The sequence below is a fragment of the Schistocerca serialis genome, chromosome 6 (genome assembly GCF_023864345.2).
Source record: "Schistocerca serialis cubense isolate TAMUIC-IGC-003099 chromosome 6, iqSchSeri2.2, whole genome shotgun sequence".
NCBI lineage: Eukaryota > Metazoa > Arthropoda > Insecta > Orthoptera > Acrididae > Schistocerca > Schistocerca serialis.
In genome coordinates, this window is record NC_064643.1 from 565,097,827 (window position 1) to 565,104,855 (window position 7,029).

At 47.4% G+C, this 7,029-nt stretch overlaps 1 pseudogene; it reads right to left on the bottom strand.

Moving 5' to 3' along the window:
- Nucleotides 1-6,489: 6,489 nt before the first annotated feature.
- On the bottom strand, nucleotides 6,490-6,607 carry LOC126485793 (5S ribosomal RNA; annotated as a pseudogene).
- Between the last annotated feature and the right edge of the window lie 422 nt (nucleotides 6,608-7,029).

Sequence of the window (7,029 nt, forward strand, 5' to 3'; positions counted from 1 at the left end):
TGGCATTAAGCAAGTGAAGCCTGTATTGAACAATTTCCTCTAGGAATACCATGTGGACATTTTACTTTTTACAGAAACCCACCTCAAACTGGTGGACAATTTCGCCTCGCAACATGGTTTGCTTTCGCACATACCGGCCTCTCGCCGAACGAGGCTATCCAACAACCGGAACATACTTTTGCGCCCTAAAAACCACAAAAAAAAAACCGGAACATACATCGATCAGCCAGAACGTTATGACCACCGACCTATTGTCGATATAAATCCGTCCAGGCAATAGTAGCGTCACCTGGCGAGGAATGACTGCTAGTCGACACACGCAGAGTGCATGTAGCACCAGTGACCACGTTTTCTCTGTTTGACCGAGATCAGACTGTTATGGCCCTGAGAGTGGGCACGAGCGTTTCGCAAACTGCACGATTTGTTGGGTGCTCGAGGAGTGCTAGGGTGAGTGTCTTCAACACGTGGCCAAATCAAGATGAGACTACGTCTAGACGTCGAGGATTTAGGCGGCCACCCCTCATTATAGGTTTTGGACGTCGTAGGCTGTGCAGACCGGTAAAACAGGCCACGCAGCGAAGTAACTTCAGACTTTAATGCTGGGCAGAGTACAAGTGTATCTGAACACAAACAGTATCCCAAACGCTCCTAACGATGTACCTTCACAGTTGTCGATCCATGCCTGTGCCAATGTTAACACCACGGCATCGCCAGCTATGGCTAAAACGCGCACCGTACGACTCAGTGGCAGAGCACCGTATCATCTGATGCATCCCGATACCCTCTTCATCATGACAATGGGAGGGTGACAATCTGTCGTCTTCCAGGGGAACAGATCATTGACACCTGTACTGTGGGCTGGAGACTAGCTGACAGTGGCCCAATTATGTTCTGGGGAACGTTCATGTGGCCATCCATGGGTCCAGTGGAGCTAGTGCGAGGCACCACGGTTAGGGATATCATACATTGCAGACCATGTGCACCCCCTCATGCTCATCACATTTCCCGACGGCAGTGCTATTTTTCAACAACATAATGCGCCATTTCACAACGCCAGGTGTGTGATGGAGTTGCTCGACGATCAGTGGCGAGTTCCAATTGTACTGGCCCCCCAACTCGCCAGATCTGAACCCGATGGTGCAAATCTGAGATGTAATAAACATGGCATCAGAGCTCATTGCTCCCACGTGAATTAGGTGACCTATGAGTTCAGATGTGGTGCCAACTCCATCCAGCGACCTAACAATGTCTCAATGCTTTCGTACCATGACGCGTCCGTGCCAAAGGTGGGCACATCGGCTACTAGGTAGGTCGTCGTAATGGTCTGGCTGATCGGTGTGCAGAGGTCACAGTGGACACTGTCTCTACAGACCATGGTGACATCACTTTTGCTGCAGCGTATTTGAGCCTTAATATGCCACTTCTCGAAGCAGACATCCGCAAGTTGATGTCGTTTGGAAGGCTCATCATTGGGACTGGTCTTAATGCCAAGCATCATCCTTGGTATTCCCGCGTCGCTAATGGTAAGGGCAGTCTTTTCCTCCAACCGGAACATGCTTTGGCAATGCCTGACTATGGCGCGACGCTCCCACGCATATACGAGTCCGTTCTAAATGCCAGTTGGACTTTCTGGATGTGACCATTTTCAGGAAACTCGCTGCAATTTTCGTTGGAAACGATCTATGAACTGACGTCAGAACACGACCTGGTGCTCCTGCACCTTACCAATGTAGCACTGTCCTTCGAAGTCCGTCCTATCATGACCATCACGGATTTGGACAAATTTGCCAAGGTCCTCAACACCACCACCCGACAAAACCTCTACCTGAAAAAGCCTCGTTAGCGCTGTCATTTACCTAACGACGAAAACCTAGTAGTGAAACCTTTACATCCATTGCGGCCTATGGCTTTTATCCCGCTGGGTGATTTGCCTTCCTATACCACGAAAATGCAGTTGGCAGTGAAGGCCTCCACTTCGATTGCGCCTATGGGTTTAACCCCTATTGCGCGAACTGAAAATCCAAAACCGCAGTTTCGTGGCCTCTGGGACAAGCATCGCATAACACGTCTCCAACACGAATTCTGACAATTCCTCGCTAATTGAAAAACGGAACAATGATACGACAAAATGTCCACCCTTCTGCTCCAATATAAGTTGGAATCGGCTATTATCCGAGCCTTGAGGTACTCCACACTGAGGACCAACCATCCCAGATGTACGGTGTAATGTTTAATTTATGATGCTCTCCATGTGGTGAAAACTCTAGCCGATGATTTGAAGCCCAGAATCAGCTGCTAGCCTAGAACCTCACGCCTGATGGACTCCAGGATGAAAACAATACTCTGACGGCCATTGCCTTTCAGAAACAGGTCATCTCTTAATGCCTCTCGCTATGTCCCTGGCCGGTGCAACGGATCCTCCGATGGAAGCATGGGCAGATGACTCCCGGATTGTATGGCTTCTTAAACGAACACCTTTGTCGGCCCTCTCGCAAAAACTGCTGGTTTCATTCGCCCGCAATCTGAAACGCTGTCTCACGACTGGACTTTTCCATCCACAGTGGAAGCAGACCAAACCGACAGCAATCCCCACCATCGATGGATCCTACAGTCCCTATCAACAATAGGTCACTTAGCCTTCTGAACAGTATGGCGAAGAACTTTGATACTCCACTGTGGCTGGGACAATCTGTTAATAACTGTTCGGTTTCACTTCCCTCTTGAAGCCCTTAGGATCACAGGAAACATCAGGAAGGGCCTTAACTCCACCATGTTGAAGGCAGCGGTTTTTCTGGACCTGCAAAATGCTTACAGCAGGATTTTGCATGATAATCTCGTGTACAAAATGCTAATGCAGAAGACCATCCCAAACATCTGTACTAAGACTGTGGATGATTTCCTCCACAATAGGACCTTCTAGTTACTCAGAAAGGAAAATTCTCGAACATGCGACACATGTCGCTGGGTACCCCTCAAGGCTCTCTGCGGTCTCGCTTCCTCTTTGACGTTTATGTTAATGACACGCCAGTCATCCTACACTGCCACCTCGCGCAATATGCCAACAATATGGCGCTGTATTCCACCGGTCGCAACACCGACCAGCTATTGCTCATCTCCAGAGGCAGGTGGACGAACAGTCACCTAGTGTCATTCAAACAAGATTGTCCTCACAGCCTCCAAAACTACTGCAGTCTATTTCACCAAACAGCGCCTTATCCTTCGCCACAACATCACTATTGATGGCGTCCAGGTCCCATCCCGGATACGAAATATCTAGGAGTCCAGAGGGATAACAAACTGCTCTTCCACTGGCACGTTGAAGATGAAGAAAGCAGTGTGCCCGCTTATGAACAGCAGGGATCTGAACTTATGTACCGATCTCCGACTGCGCCGCATGGTTGTCCACCCTTCCCTCATATATGGCTCCATGGAGTGGGCCACAATTAGCGCCTCCAGGTGGAGACTAGCCGGCCGCTGTGGCGGAGCGGTTCTAGGCACTTCAGTCCGGAACCAAGCGGCTGCTACGGTCACAAGTTCGAATCCTACCTCGGGCATGGATGTGTGTGATGTCCATAGGCTAGTTAGGTTTAAGTCTAGGGGACTGATGACGTCAGATGTTAAGTCCCATAGTACTTAGAACCATTTGGACCAGATGGGGACCCTCCATCGCATGCAGAATAAGGTGCTTCGATGGAGCCTGAATGCCCCTGCACTCATGAGTATTGTTACCCCGCACGAGGAGACAAACATGGTCCCTCTAAAGACGACCCTTCGAAAGAAGGCGAGGCGCCTGTACGACAAATTGAACGCTCCCTATGGTTTGCAGAACATTGATACGACGACTCCTAGGCACTGGCACCGCCACCCTGCTTCTCTTACCATCCTCGAGGATTCGGATTTGGACCATGCCTAACGATAACCCTGGTACGGCCATTCATGGAGTGACACTTAAAGTAGTAAAGGAGTTTTGCTATTTGTGAAGAAGAGAAATTTGTTAACATCGAGTATAGATTTAAGTCTCAGGAAGTCGTTTCTGAAAGTATTTGTATGGAGTGTAGCCATGTATGGAAGTGAAACATGGACGGCTGGCCGAAGTGGCCGCGCGGTTCTGGCGCTGCAGTCTGGAACCGCGAGACTGCTACGGTCGCAGGTTCGAATCCTGCCTCGGGCATGGATGTGTGTGATGTCCTTAGGTTAGTTAGGTTTAACTAGTTCTAAGTTCTAGGGGACTAATGACCTCAGCAGTTGAGTCCCATAGTGCTCAGAGCCATTTGAACCAAACATGGACGATAAATAGTTTGGACAAGAATAGAATAGAAGCTTTCAAAATGTGGTGCTACAGAAGAATGCTGAAGATTAGATGGGTAGATCACATAACTAATGAGGAGGTATTGTATAGAATTGGGGAGAAGAGGAGCTTGTGGCACAACTTGTCAAGAAGAAGGGACCGTTTGGTAGGACATGTTCTGAGGCATCAAGGGATCACAAATTTAGCATTGGAGGGCAGCGTGGAGGGTAAAAATCGTAGAGGGAGACCAAGAGATGAATACACTAAGCAGATTCAGAAGGATGTAGGTTGCAGTAGGTACTGGGAGATGAAGAAGCTTGCACAGGATAGAGTAGCATGGAGAGCTGCATCAAACCAGTCTCAGGACAGAAGACAACAACGACAACAACTACTCGTTATGTGAAATCCTTCCCACGACCTTTACTATAATTACCACCGTAGTTGTGTCACTTCATACAAACAACACTGAACACCCACCGTCAGAGGGTGGTACGGCACTTCGAATCCCACCGCCATATCTTCAACGTGCAATACAATGACTTCATTACCGTACTGATGTCCTTGTAATATAGGAAGCTTTAACTCCTACATCAAGACAGATCTCTAAACCAGTGACGCTATGCAGCAACCTCCCACACACAGCCGACTCCACCACGGCTCACCGCCAACCTAAGGCCATCAGCACTGTCCCTGAGACCCAGTACTACGGAGTAGTTACGCAGTAGTGATTATGTCACGCGTCAGACCACGACAAACTCTTCATATAGTATGTTCACGTTGTTCACGGACGATCATATCTCTTACTATTTTATTTTTGTCAAATTTTACCTTTCGCGGGTGAGATTGCAATAAATATTAGCTTTCAGACTAGCTTTGGAACCATCAACCACTGATAGCAATCTACGGACATAAAAATATGTACTATAATCAGTGAAGCACAGAAGAGGTGGTGTTACGGTAAGTGGTGTTTCCCTTGATTAGGCTGTGGTCCGCTTTCGGCGCTTAATAAATCGCTAAATGCGGCAGGATCTTAACACATTTTACAGCGTAAAGAAGGCTTCATACGATGAAATTGTTATTGCCTTGATCGCGTGTAGGTACACTGGATTACTAGTTCGGTCAGGGATAAGCTGCTGTCTTCTGATACACAATGTACAGATTATGAATCCATGCTGCGCGGTAATATGCACATTTGTTTAGGTACCTTCGTAACGGACTCATATGAAGAAGAGAGTACAACGCTGATAGAAAGAACGGCTTCTGTGTCTATTGCACAGCATGGTTTCATATCCTGTACACTGTGGATCTGAAGGTCGCAACGAAGTCCTGTGGAAACTAGTAATCCAGCGATCAAGGCAATAAAAACCTTATGTCGGAAGCTTTCTTTATATTGAATTCTTTGCTCGTTCCAGCCGACAATGTCAGGTACTTATAGCATTTTACAGAATTGTGTACTTTAAAGAAATTGTGTACTGCATTTGGTAGAGAAACTGTGTCAGCTTGACAGCGCACCCTGTCATAAAGCAGTAGGTATAAGGCAACCGTTTGTGGACAACAACATTCGATAAATGGACTGTCCTGCCCAAAGTGCCGACCTGATCCCAATGGAACACCTTTGGGATGAGTTAGAACGTCGACTTCGCTCCAGACCTTGTCTTGTTTCGGCTCTTCAGGAAGAATGGTATTTCTTGAAGAATTGGTTTCCATTCCTCAACAGACATTCAGACAACTCACTCAAAGTGTCATCATGACAGTTCGTCATAAAGGGTAAAGGTGCTCACACCCAGTCGATAGATATATATCCGTATAGTTTTGATCACATAGAGGATAATGTGTTATCTACATTTCGTATAGTAGCGTACCCACCTATGAACCAAATCCATTAATCCTTTCTATTTAACGAAATTACCATGTTGCAAAAATATAAAGTAGATACCACATGGTAAATGGCAAGAAATGTACAACGTTAACGGGGTACACCGGAAGTTATGAGAATATAACACTCCGTCATCAGGCCACAAGTGGCCTATCGGCACCATCCGACCGCCGTGTCGTCCTCAGGTGATAATGCGGATAGGAGGGGCGTCTGGTCAGCACTCAGCTCTCCCGGCCGTTATGATGATTTTCTTTGACCGGAGCCGCTACTATTCAGTCGACTAGCTCCTCAATTGCGGTCAAGAGGCTGAGAGCACCCCGAAAAATGGCAACAGCTCAGGGCGGCCCGGATGGTCACCCATCTAAGTGCCGGCCACACCCGACAGCGCTTAACTTCGGTGATCTGACGAGAACCGATGTATCCACTGCGGCAAGGCCGTTGCCCTATAGAAATATAAACGGCCTATTATTCTATTCATTATGCAGTACAACATTATTAGAACGATGTTATTAATGAACTCTGACTTCAGGAATTATAGAGTCTAAGTTGTTCTAGCTACCTTCATCACAGTAACAATTCAAGTAGTCACTGCATCAGCTGGTTTATGCTTGGCATCCCTTGGCGAATGCCACCAGAAGGGTCGTCACGAAATTAAGATACCTGAAGATCACATCCACTCTCTGCAGCGCTGTGATTCATCCGCCTCATTGCTTTGCTGCCGGATGTACAATGTTGACAGAACATTAGGTCAGCACTAGCTGAATGTTCTGTATTTCCGTGCCATATCATGTGTTCCCACGTGGTTTCAGTCTTCGATGGATTGGTGCATTGACATTTGTTTGGTAGTTAGCGAAATGATGGAGTA